Consider the following 13654-nt stretch of genomic DNA (forward strand, 5'->3'; position numbering starts at 1 on the left):
TTAAGACTTCATTTTTAAGCTGGTGCCTCATTAATAGCCAGTCCTACAAAATTAAGTTAGACTTGTTTGGTATCAACTGACTACCTAATTTTACAGATGTTCTGTCCCTCAAATCTTTTTCTCCAAACTGCATAGTTTTAAATCTGATTTTCTCTTTCCATGTTTCTAAATTTGTTGAGTAGAATAAGCTTAGGATCCACGACTTCTAAACTTTCTAGGTAGTGAATATGTCTTCCAGTAGTGGACAATTTCCTGTACTGTTCAGCTTCTTGCTGAATCTTGATATGGCCCTATCTTTCCAGCATCTCTTTGCTAGGTAGAATTTTCTTTAAGTCACGCAAAATTGTGAAAAACAACCTGGCTTCAGTTTAACTGAATAAGCTCTTCACTCCTTGATCCCAGAGTTTCAGTTATTGAAAGACACTTTATTTTCACCTACGTTTTTACCTCGCAGTTCCCATTTGCAGTAGAGGGCTGCTTTTTTTCTGCCATTTAAAACCAACCTATTTAGGGAAAGTTTCCCAGTACTGCTTGTCCTGCGCATTACATTGATATTTTTAAGAGTTGTCCATTGGATCTCTGACCATTGTTCAGCACTCCAACACAAAGCTTGCAATTGGAGAATTGGAATTTTCTTCACAGATCACCATGCCCGCGTAGGGGCTTTGTAATTTGATTTTCTGACTGCCTATGCCTTTGGGGTTGCTCCATAGACAAAGTGGCATTCTTTACAGCTTATTACCAGGTTCTGTAGTAGTCAAAGTTTTCTTGGTCCTTCCCAGCCGTTCGTCACATTTGCAGCACTGTTCAACATGATAGTTTTCCTAGTTCAGAGAAACTGTTGAGTCTTCAATAGATTTTGTGATGAGAAGTGTATAATGTTTTTCGTTGTTAATGTAAGTTGGGTTTAAAATAGAGGCAAAGAGGACTTGATTAGGTCTGTGGAGGCGTTTTGTTAAATTAGAAAATCATTTGTATGGTGATTCCCTTGTTTCATTTCGAAGAAGCTCAACTGGTGAGTAGAGCCCTGTGTTGATTAGTGGATAAAATGTTTATACTGCTGGGTTTATGAAAGGCAGAGCAAATATATTAAAGCAATTAGATTTGTTCTGCCTTCAGAGCAGAAAAATCAACTTTTTCAATTCAGAAGAATCCACATTCAGTTCAGAAGATAGAATATTTTCTCCTAGCACAGGATCCAAACTTTATTCCAGTTCACATCAGGGAAATCAGTCACCTCATCAGAAATGTTTTCTTGTTTGCAGCGTTTCCAAAGAGATCTTGTATGGAAGTCTTCAAGCTGTTAGAACTGCCAAAGATTAGGCATACAGGATTGTGAGAGATTCATGCCCTCAGGCTCAGGAAAGAATCATAACATTGTCTCCATAGCCCACTGAAAAGAAACTAGAAGTAATTTGTTGAATAGAATCTTAGAGTTGAACCAGGATAACTTTGTATGGATTTATATGAACCTCAGTCAAGTTGCAATTATGGTGATATTAAACATTACTTCAGAAGCAAAATCTTCAAATATCCAAATACCATGCCACTTAAAAACACTGCCTCTTTGATATTATGTTCTATGTGCAACAATCCTTTAAAGCTCAGCTTTAGTCTATAATTAGAGAAAGTTAACACAAGAAATAGGAATTTGTGTAAACTGTGTGGTCTGGCGAGCTTTTTCCACCATTTAATACAGTCATAGTGAGCTTCAACTCCATTTTCTTGCCCAATCCTCATATTCTCTGATTCTCAGAGACCAACAACTTATCTCTGCTTTAAATGTAATAGATGGTGGCATGTCCACAATGCTTTGGTGTAGAGAACTTCAAAACTCCATAAATCCTTTTATCTCAGTTCTAAACGCTAAGACTTTACTCCTTTGTTCTAGATTCCCCAGTTAAAGAAACAACCTCTCCATATATATCCTGTCAAACATTTAAAGAATCTTGATTTGTCATAATGAGATCGCCCCTCATTCTTCTAAACTCCAGAGGATACAAACTGAAATTACTCGGTCTCCCCCCATAGGTCAATCCTTCATCCCAGTGACTAGTCTAATGAGCCCTCACTGTACTATAGCCAATGCAAGTAAATCATTCCTTCAAAATATGGAGGTTAAAACTGAAGACTCCAGGTTATGGCCTCACTAAGCCTATGCAATTGCAGCAATGTTTCTTTATTCTTATTCTACAATCCCCTTGCAAAGAGGCGAATATGGCATTTGTGCTATTATTTGTTATTTGCTTGCTGTACCTACATGCTAATTTTCTGGATTCTTCACACGAGGACACCCAAATCCTTCTGTACACCAAATGTAGAAGTATTCTGATTGTTAAAATAAAATTCCCATCTTTCAGAGCCCTCTTCCACTTGGTACATGTCCACACCCAAATTCCACATCTCCTCCGTACCTCCGAAGTGTCCATATCACTCCCAATTCTCCATTCAAGCTACCATTTCCCTAATCCCTTCCCTGGTGCCACAGAGTTCAACAGGACAATTGCTCACCTCATCTGATGCAGATCCCCATTAAATGAATGTGAATGGATGATACAAGGTTCCCATGCATTGCTGGCTTCATCATGAAAGCACAAATTCATTTCCACAAAATTTTAATATAGTGAGTATTCATGGCATAAAAATATAGCACAAGTTTAAGGGTCAACCTGCCTACTTCACTTTTATTCTGAGCTTATCATTTATGCTTTTGATATTTGGAATCGTGTCTGTTTAACTCACCCCCACCTACCTCAATAATTCTGGCCACAACTTAGGGTGGCTAGGAATAATTGTTAAGCAACATTGTGATGGATTTGGACATTTGAAAAAGTCCGAAGTCTAATTGGTTTTGTTACTGTGGGCAACCCAAAAGATAACGCAGCAAGTGCCAAAACAAATGGCGGTGTTAGTCTTACTTTTTCTCCACTTGTTGCCTTCACCAATTAAGTTTTTTAAACATTATATTGAAAAACAACAATGCACAATCTGGCAACATAAATTGACAATTCCTACAGCACAAGTAATTGCAACATGCTTGGCAAAATTTCTTCAGGAAATATTTCTCTCAACATTTCTTTTACCCACTGAAATGTTGCTCAGAACACTTGCTAAATGAACACAAAGCAATGGAGAGAAGGTATGATCCTTTTAGGTGAGGAGGTATAACTTTGTTGATGTACAAAAGTCAAACAGTATAAGTCACTTTACTCCCAGGCAGCTGAGTAGACATGTCAATCTTCTTCTTGAGTAGATACTGAAACAGAAACAATCAGGGAGTATTGTTGATTGTACTAATATTTACTATTTTACATTCTCTACAAGGATTCAATTGATGTTGTTTGTATATTATAGTATTGGTGCAGTTGCCAGGCCTAAATTTTATTGAGAAGATGGTATTATAAACAACAGCTGCCTGAAGTAGCATGGAGTATGCAAATAAAATAAACTGTGATACTACTTGAGACCTAGTCCATGTTACATTCAGTTAGTTGAAATCTCCTTCGTGACACTTCTATGACAGGAAAATGATTAAATTTATTTGGTAAATCATATATCAGCATGTTCAGAGTTACATTCATTATTAATAATGCAATGGTCACTGGGTTATTTGTGGTATTTTTGACATCCAATCATTGGATGGATTTTTTCCTTCCCAGGACTGGTGGGACAGGTGGCAGGAAGGGCACACATTGGGCAAATTGGCACCACTTGCCCCTAAAGATGCCCAAACCCACATTCAGAACAAAATGAAGAAAATGTTGGCCATTGTGTTTTGCCCTGGGGAAGCTCTGCAACAAATTATTGAGCTTCTTTATGAGACAAAAATAGTGGATGTTGTTTTCCTTTGACCTTTCTTATCGGTCCTGTCCTTGGAGCACCTCGATAAGCTATGATCAGGCTGAAAGATCCACTTACACTTTATGATGAGAGAATTGAGGTAACACATCCTATGATCTGAAGAAGCTCCATTGAACATTGGTCCAGTATATAGAGCTACTGCTATTGTCACTTCACACCAAGACAGTTTTTTTTTGGCTCTTTCTTGATGGAAATCTTTGGTGGTATCTTCCAGTCCAGGAGATGGTGGGCCAAGAGAGAGATTGGGAACTTAACAAGATGGAATCTCAGAAACCCATTGCCTCTTGCCTCCACCCAAAAATAAGTTCTGTATGGAAGGCCAAATATCCGCCATCCCTCCTTACTGCCAATTAAAACACTTAAAATGGCCATTGATGATTTAAAGGCCTACTCCTACCTCAGTGCAATTACTTAAGATCCAGGTGGGTCAAATTGAGGCTGCCCACCTGACCTTTGACCCAGTGCAAACAAGTTGTAGGGGTGGGGATAACCCCAACCAATCCGTACTAATTTGTGTTGGATAGATAGGCTGGGCATGGGGAGGGCCTTTGTGTTTCAGAACAGACTCTGTATCCTAGCTTCCCAGTGCCTTGCAACCAGCCCCCTCCCCATGACCCACAAAGCGAGAAGTCCCACTCCTAAAAGAACAAGTCTTCATCCTCATGGCCTTGGTCGTCCTTTTGGCATGCCTTGCTGCTGTCCTCCAAACTTCCTGGTTGGAGAAAGAAATAATGAATCTTGCTTTGAAGGCTCAGCTTGAGTGTCTCACCACTTTTGCGTGAGCAATTGAGACACCTGACAAAAGCAGAAGATTCTGCTGACTGCTGCTAAATCATGGTCATGCTATCCAAACAGAAGTACCTCATTGGATGTAAAACAGTCTCTATTCATTCCCTGGAATGGTCTTCTGATTCTGGGCTGGGAATGCTGCCATAAAGGAACTGCATAAGGACAGCAACCATGAAACTCTGCTTATGCAGGAACCAGTCCCTTTTAAGCCACAGGATGTACTTGCCTGTGAGAAAATGTTCTAATTAAGTCAGTCAAAAAGTTAACTGCCTCTGTGGAGGAAATTTTGTCATTAGATTGGCAGTTGAATGTAAAATCAATGGCTCTTCCCCTTAGGGAAAGGTCAGATTATCATGGTCAATAGAAACCAAGAGGAAACGACCGATTTTATTTTTCAGTTTATTTAAAAATACTTTTTGTTAAAAGATTCTACTACTGTCATTGTTGTTCTTTGAGCGAAATATTTGAACTGATCCAAACAGGTGCTCATATGACACAAACGTACAAGTGTGGCAATTTCAATTATAATGATCACATCATATTTATGGACATAAATCTCCCACTGCATTGTTAGACGGTATGTTGTTTTGTCACAAAGTCTTCACTAAGCTGTGAGCAAATCCATCATTTTTTTTTAAAAGCACCATTTTCTTTACAATGGAGTTTCTCTCTCTCCCTCTCTCATTTGTGGTTTCTCTTTCATTTTCTTTACTCCTCTTATCTCTCTATTTTTCCTCCTCGATTTTGTTTTATCTCCTCATCATATCAGGATAGCATGCAAGATAAATTAGTCTTTTGTCAGTATATGGAACTATGTGGTTCTGATGCATTTCAAACACTGAGCCATTTTAAGGAATTATAGGCAGATTCAAGGCCCGCAAATGGCACAATCTTAGCAATGATGCTGCGATGGAGGATTTGGAAGAATGTGTCAAAGCATCCTACCCCAGAAATAACTATGAAGGAAGGCCCTATAGACATGGAGGGTGGAGCACATTGCAGTTATGCTGTAAAGGACCCCACAGAACACAGCTCCCACTGTAAGGCTGGAAGCTAGTGGCGTATTGTTGGTTCATAGGAGACGACAGTTTCACAGATGAGAAAGAAGTGTATTTTTTGGCCAACTGGTAGCTCTCACTGAAAAAAGGCCCGTCATGACTCTCCCTTTAGAATATGCACAGCAAGATGCCTTGTGTAATGAAGGCGTACACCACAGTAACTGAATTCTACAAAGCCTCACAAGGCCCAACATTGAAAGTGGCAGCATCAGTAGACTCTGGCAGTCTGCATTAAGTCAAGATTATCATAATGCCTCAAAGACTGATTGTTTGGATAACAGATGCCTTTTGCCCTTTTAATTCATCTGTCATCGCCCATCTCTTTCAGTATATCCAACCATGCCTTGTCTAGCAATCTAACCGCGTCTAGCAATCTAACCGCAGCACAGTGCTACAGCAGATCAGTGAGACTCAGAGGGAAGAGGCCAACAGGCACATGTGAGCTTCATTGGCATGACAGAAAAGTATGCCAGGTCACCCTGCACCCTCCTACTGCTAACATAACCTCAGTCAACACTGCTGTGGAAGTTGAGTTTCACAATGGAGAGTGAGAAACCTTACTTGGTCTCGTGCTCTCTTCGTTGGCATGCCAGAATGTCAGTGTCTTCAACCTCCTTCAGTGACCAGGAGTAGCAGATTCTGGGTGAAGAAATGCAGCGAAGGAGAAACACCTGGAGGAAGGAGAGATGCTCCCGGTGTAAGCAAGGGAGTCATGCAGGAGATAGTGAAAATAGTGAATGTAGCAGGGGCAAATACTATTGATCATGCATCCAGTGCTGCAAGCAGTCTCATGATCTACTGCACTCTGGCAAAGTGAGTCATTTAGCAAAAGCATACAGAGGTCCTGGTGATAGACGATAGCTGAATGCTGTGTCTGCTGATGTTGATTTGGCACAGTTCTCCTAAAATGCAGTTGATGGTGTATGTCCATGGCACACGAGCAGCTCCAGACAGTAATATGTTGATATGCAAGTGATTGCACTGTGATCACACACCCTGTTGAAGAGCTTTACCCCGGTGTCACAATAAAATGGCAATCCATCATTCTTTTATTTGCAGGACAAGAGGGTCACAATGCCATGGAGATGGCCCGGACTGGGGATGAATCAATGTCACTGAGGGCAATTACCTCAGTTAGAGAAGACAGCAATGTAGATTAGTGATAATGGGAACTGCAGATGCTGGAGAATCCAAGATAATAAAATGTGAGGCTAGATGAACACAGCAGGCCCAGCAGCATCTCAGGAGCACAAAAGCTGACGTTTCGGGCCTAGACCCTTCAGAGAGGGGGATGGGGTGAGGGTTCTGAAATAAATAGGGAGAGAGGGGGAGGTGGACCGAAGATGGAGAGGAGAATATAGGTGGGGAGGTAGGGAGGGGATAGGTCAGTCCAGGGAAGACGGACAGGTCAAGGAGGTGGGATGAGGTTAGCAGGTAGGAGATGGAGGTGCGGCTTGGGGTGGGAGGAAGGGATGGGTGAGAGGAAGAACAGGTTAGGGAAGCAGAGACAGGTTGGACTGGTTTTGGGATGCAGTGGGTGGAGGGGAAGAGCTGGGCTGGTTGTGTGGTGCAGTGGGGGGAGGGGACGAACTGGGCTGGTTTTGGGATGCGGTGGGGGAAGGGGAGATTTTGAAGCTGGTGAAGTCCACATTGATACCATTGGGCTGCAGGGTTCCCAAGGAGAATATATGAGTTGGTATTCCGCTTGGGAACCCTGCAGCCCAATGGTATCAATGTGGACTTCACCAACTTCAAAATCTCCCCTTCCCTCACCGCATCCCAAAACCAGCCCAGTTTATCCCCTCCCCCCACTGCACCACACAACCAGCCAAGCTCTTCCCCTCCACCCACTGCATTCCAAAACCAGGACAACCTGTCTCTGCTTCCCTAACCTGTTCTTCCTCTCACCCATCCCTTCCTCTCACCCCAAGCTGCACCTCCATCTACCTACTAACCTCATCCCACCTTCTTGACCTGTCCGTCTTCCCTGGACTGACCTATCCCCTCCCTACCTCCTCACCTATACTCTCCTCTCCACCTATCTTCTTTTCTCTCCATCTTCGGTCCGCCTCCCCCTCTCTCCCTATTTATTCCAGAACGCTCACCCCATCCCCCTCTCTGATGAAGGATCTAGGCCCGAAACGTCAGCTTTTGTGCTCCTGAGATGCTGCTGGGCCTGCTGTGTTCATCCAGCCTCACATTTTATTAGCAATATAGATTATGTGGCTGCTAGCTAAGTTCATTATCAGCGATGGAGGTCACAGGTACTAATGGAGCCATTAGACACATGTTGTTAAGGGTGTCAGAGTTGGAAGTGATGTTGGTGCACCAAGCAAAAGGAGAGTTGGTTCAAGGGGGAGTGCAAGAGTTGGATTGTGCCTAATTGCTCCATTAGGAGGATTGAAAGTAATGGCCTGGATACATACACACTGCCAAAATGTTAATGCCTTACTCAAATTGCTTCCCAGTTGGCACATGCTCACCCAAACAGCACCACCACCCTCACCTTGAACAATTTCCAACTTGGGCAACAGAAAGAAGAGATGTCCAAGGGAGCACTGTCATATCTGACCAGCTGACACTTTGCCAACATGAATACCAGGTCAGAGGGATGTAGCATGTGTAATGTCAGTGATATGCAGCCATATATAATCCTTCACGAAAGGAGGGAGGACAAGAACAATACTGCACCATAGACATTGTTCTCTGGCCTCAGGAGATACATTGTGGGGCACAGCAGCAGAATACCAGGCAATGGGCGGAGCTCCCTAAGGCAAGTGTGCTCATGCACTTCATGTGGAGGGGTCTACTGCTGGATAAATTGAACCATTCCAGCAGACTTGACTGCATGAATTTCAACCATGACAGAATGGCCAATCTTATAGGGGGACACATTCACTTTCCCACACAATCCATGCAAAGGGCTCAAGGTTCATCAGAGGTTTGGAGCAGGCTGTTCATTGCATATTTCTTGGTTTTGAGACAAAGTATTGTACACATGCAACAGGACATTCTTGCTGCCAGCCCCATCAAACCTGCCTGAAAGCCACCCCTGCTCTGGAGGTGGCTGAAGAATAAAATTCAAAACATCAGAGCACTCCACTGAGGTAAATCTCCAATGACAACACCTGCTCTTGACCAAATAGTCATGCAAGTCCCCAACAAATTCCTTCATGACAAGTCAAGGTATGTAGAGTCATACAGCATGGAACCAGACCCTTCAGTCCAACTCATCCATGCCAACCAGACATCCCAAATCTGACCTAGTCCCATTTATCAGTACTCGGTCCATTTCTCTCCCAACCCTTCCTATTCATACACCCATCCAAATACCTTTTAATTTTGTAGTAGTACCCCACTTCAATAGTAGGAGAAAGGAGTAACATGCCTCCACCTCATTTAAGGCAACACTGAGACCCGTATTTGCTGGTACAAGGCACCAAGGCAACTCAGTCATTGATGCGTTCATCGTGCTGTCATTTATAATCATTATGTTGGTAGTTAGATTCATGCACTTTCTTCAATGGACCTGATGGTTCATAATTGCACATGAATAGCTACCATTACTACGTAACCAGAAAGCAGCATGCTCTTAGCAGAGACGATGGGGACGTGAACCAGAAGTCCACCTCTTAGTGACTGAATTCATGCAAAGTGTGTGTGAATGAGTATCTGCCGGTGGAAGGCTGAGTATTTATCCCAATGTTCAGATAAAAGATACCAGTCAACCAGGATATATAGATGTACAAAGTCATTCCAGCATGTATTGTTGACCCACAGGCACAGTGTAGCAATTAATTGGACCAATACTCTAATGATTACTGTGTATATGCATGTCATCATGATGCCAGATCACATGGCACACGAAACTGATGAAAGAAGGTACCAAAGTTCTGCCCTGCCATGTTTATGTTCATCACTATAAATATAAACAGTTAACACTAGCCTTGTGCCCCTCTAGGTCTCTAGCTCTTCAAAGCTCTTAATATTCCTACAATTGGTGCATGAGGCAGAGTCATGATGATCTGACTTCTTGAGAAGATGTAGTCTATCTGGTGTTGTTTCACTGAGAGCTGTGTCTAAGACGGTCAGGTACACGAGTGTTCTACAGTGACAGCACAGTGGCTGCTCTGCATGTCAAAATGTTAAGTGTCTCTGAGGAAGACACTTTGATGTTGAGATCTCCCAAGTGACAGAAGCTTTTGGAGGTGGAGAACGTGGGTTGACAAGGACACTCTGAATTGCCGCACTCCATGGTGTCAATGTCACACTATTTTCATGGTGTGGCGATGGTGGTCCCTATATATGGCCAGCACTTGTGTAGCTTATACCTGCCAATCATTAAGATTTCATGAGCCAATAGAAATTCAACAACAGGTTCTGAGTTTCAATGCATATTGTTTCAGCTCATATCATTTGGTCACCTGAACATTGTGAGAATGCTTTCCATAGGCAGAAGGTGAGTCTACTCTGGTTATTTGTCAGTCTCCACAAATACGTTGGCCCAGATTTTAAAGGACATTAAGGTTAATCTGTGGACAATGGTGAACTCGAAATGGTAGCAGTGCAAGATTCAACCTTGCTAATGATAATCTGTCTTCTTGGGGTGGATATCTCCAGGAAGAATTGTGGTGCTAATATTAATGGGCTAGGCATGCAGCAGTAGTTCACAAACATTTGTTGTGAGATCCTCCAGCTTTCTCTCTTGCTTTTCTGTCACCTGCCTCAGTGATGGATCTGCCAACTCCTGGTCAGATACCATGCCACTGCCGCTACTCCCCTGTTTCCAGTGTGTGTGAGATAGTGTCATGCCCACCTTGCTCCCACTTGTTTCCTTTGCTACTGTAATGGGATGAAAGAATGAATGTGTTGCAGTCTGTCCTAGTTGTCTTATTTATCTGAACAAGGATTAGATAATCCTCAGGGGCCACACAGATATATTCTTCTAATTTGCCAGCAGTGCACCTCTCCCTAACCTTCCCCATTCCCCCCACCCTACATTTGCCTTGTAGTTGGATGAGAATTCCTGTGAAGTGAAACTTTTGACTTCAAAACTAAAGTTTGAAAAATTCTGCACAAACAAAACACTCTGTCTGAAAACCTCTGTTCACTGATCAAAACACACACCGGGAAAGTATATTCACTATTGGATGCGGTTCTGACATTGAAAATAACTTATTAAATAATCCAAATGCTGTTAAGAATTATATCAGAAAACAATTCAAGATCATCAGTCAGAGTTCCAGTGTGATGCATTTACACATGCCAGAAGCTACATGCATAAATATATAGGAGCCTATCTTATGTGAGCAAAAGGAACGTTTATTCCATTGCACCATTTTCATAAAAAGGGGTCATAAAGTCGGCTAAACCTTGCTGCATCCCATGACAACACCCTGACCAACCAGAATCTACTTGCTTGGTCTGAGAATTAAGACTGACAGTTAAATGTTATTCCTCATCTCCATGCCAATGATGGCCCATCCAATCACCACACTCTTCTCATGCTGTATAAAATGGTGCCCTTCTGTTGAAGTCTGTTTTTTGACTCATATTTCTGACTGAGTGCAAAACAAAAGGCTTCAACCTTTTTGCCTCCTTTTAGCAATGCTTAAGCTCTGTGGTGACAAGCATTATTTAAGACCATTTTTAAGGTACCCTCAGAAACTTGTACAACTTGTCCAAAAGTTAGTAGTGACCCATACCTACACTGAGAGTTCAGTCACTTGCAGCAACAAAAATTGCATCAATTTAAGCTCTACCCTGGTCTTAAACGTCCTGGTGTTGTAGGAGCGGGCACTGTCGGACGGTCAGTGTTGTGGGAGCGGGCACTGTCGGAGGGTCAGTGCTGAGGGAGCACCGCATTGTCGGAGGGTCAGTGCTGAGGGAGTGGGCACTGTCGGAGGGTCTTACAGAATTACAATTCATGGCCCATCGCATTTTGCCAATCATTGAAAATAGTTTTGACAATTGACAATACCTCACTAGTATGAAGAACAGATAGAAATACATTCAGAGATTCAATTTTTAATATTTTTCCCATAGCTCCTGTTCTTGTATTGGAAAAATTTGGCTTACAGCTTGTAAGAGAAAGGAAAAGCTTATCGCATATCAACAAATTGCTAATGAGGAAAAGTTAGACAGAAGGTTTTGTTTGGAGTTCTGAGGGGCTCTCCTCCCTCAGCACAGAGTTCAGAAAATTCTAATTTCTTCTTCATCTTCACACTGATCTTTCTCATTTCTAAAGGGAAGTCAAGTTCTAAATTTACACTTTGTTATCTCTCCATGTTATGGAGATCCACGATCTTCAGAAACTACTTTCCAAATAATGATCCTTTTTTCTGAATCTGAGGTCAACTTGGCCATAAAGAGGGCAGCAATGTCCACAACTCCACCATCTTGAACAATCGCGATGCTGTTGCTATAGTAACTATTTGGACATTCTAATGTTTCAGTCTAAATCAAGCTACTATGTTCTGTTTGTTGGCTTCAAAAAATTTAGTCCAGAATCATCTCCTATAATTCCACTAATTTTACTAATTCTGACTAGTCAAAAGCTGCTCTTCATTCCAGGGAAGGAGACTGATGTAGATCAAGATCAGGAGTTTCTGTTAAAACTGGCTTGTGACAGTGGCACACTTATTACGGCCGTCAAAGCTTTTTCACGATGTGAAGTGGAAATTGGAAAGGTTGTGTGCGCTGTATAATGTGGCACTGGACTCAGTATTCATGAGATCAACCTTGTCTTTAAAAAGGTCACTGGCACTTGCCTTTTTCCTACTACCACCCACTCCCTATTCTCCCACTTCTTCCTCCTCCGAGTTCAGTTCTCACTAGATAGGTGGAACAGCAATTCCTGACCACACCGGCTAAGCAAGTGTGGCATTCAGCCAGTCCTAAGAGTCAACAAGCTCAGGACAATGCCCTAACTGCAACATGTGAAAGATTTTTATCTGCCTTATACTAAGGGGCTGTTGCAGTCTTTGGGAGGTTACTGTAAATTCATGCAGCCTATTTGTCTGACAAAAGGAATAAAAATTTACAATAACCCATGTCACATATACAAGAAGGAACTGACTAGGGAAGTATCTCATTGCTGGTATGACTCTTTAACGTAAATAAATGTAGATCTTCCAGATTTTAAACTAAAAGACTGAAATTAATTTAGACAAATTACCAGGTAAGTATTTATGTGCAATAGCTTCCCAGACAAATTTCAATAGATTTCTCACAATTACAGTATATTTACAAACACAAGGAAATAGCTTGGCATTCCTTAGTCATGGCATAAAAGCCCCCTTACCTTTTTAATTTTGGTCAGTTAAGGTGGTACATTCTCCCCGAAGCATGACCAAGAAAATTCAGTGCGGCTTCCGTTGAGAAACAGCAGTAGCAGCAGATGGTTTGCTCACAAACATTTGTACCTGTACATCTACATCACTGTCAGCCAGAATTACTGAGGAGCTCTCTGCAGCTCTGCCAGCCCGATTCATACACACTGAGCCCAGCTTTGCTGTGGAAAACCAGCAATGGAATTTCTCAACAGGACTGGATTTTTCTTCATTTGTACCAGTGGATGGTATGAACAACTATAAAGCTTCCAGTGACAAACTAAACTCTGCCAACCTGATGATAAGGATGGGGCAGTCATCAGAACAGTTAGAAATAAAATAATTCTGACCAACTTTAATATTTCAGGTATAATTCTTGTATAACAACTGATTAAATTATACAAATAAACATTTTCTTTTTGTCGGCATATTATATGATAAATTACAGAAAAGAGCATTCCTCTTAAATAATTATCATACATCACACTCCCTATGAATTACAGTTCTTTTAGCAAACAGTCCAGAGCTCTTTAGGCTTCAGATGGATTACTTCTTATTTCTCCAGTTTGGTAACTTTTAATGTGAGGACTGACTTTCTCTGTGAGGGTTAAAGTG

The 13654-nt window shown here is 41.9% G+C and overlaps 1 protein-coding gene across 1 annotated transcript in view; it reads right to left on the bottom strand.

Annotated features, from left to right (window-relative positions):
- The window catches only part of drp2 (dystrophin related protein 2), a 361295-nt gene extending 348136 nt beyond the window's left edge, over nucleotides 1–13159 (bottom strand). The window contains exon 1 of the mRNA XM_059651481.1: nucleotides 13012–13159. The gene's annotated coding sequence lies outside the window, so the exon portion shown is untranslated. The remainder of the gene's footprint in view (nucleotides 1–13011) is intronic.
- Nucleotides 13160–13654: the final 495 nt, after the last annotated feature.

Source organism: Stegostoma tigrinum, chromosome 15 (assembly GCF_030684315.1).
Source record: "Stegostoma tigrinum isolate sSteTig4 chromosome 15, sSteTig4.hap1, whole genome shotgun sequence".
Classification (NCBI taxonomy): domain Eukaryota; kingdom Metazoa; phylum Chordata; class Chondrichthyes; order Orectolobiformes; family Stegostomatidae; genus Stegostoma; species Stegostoma tigrinum.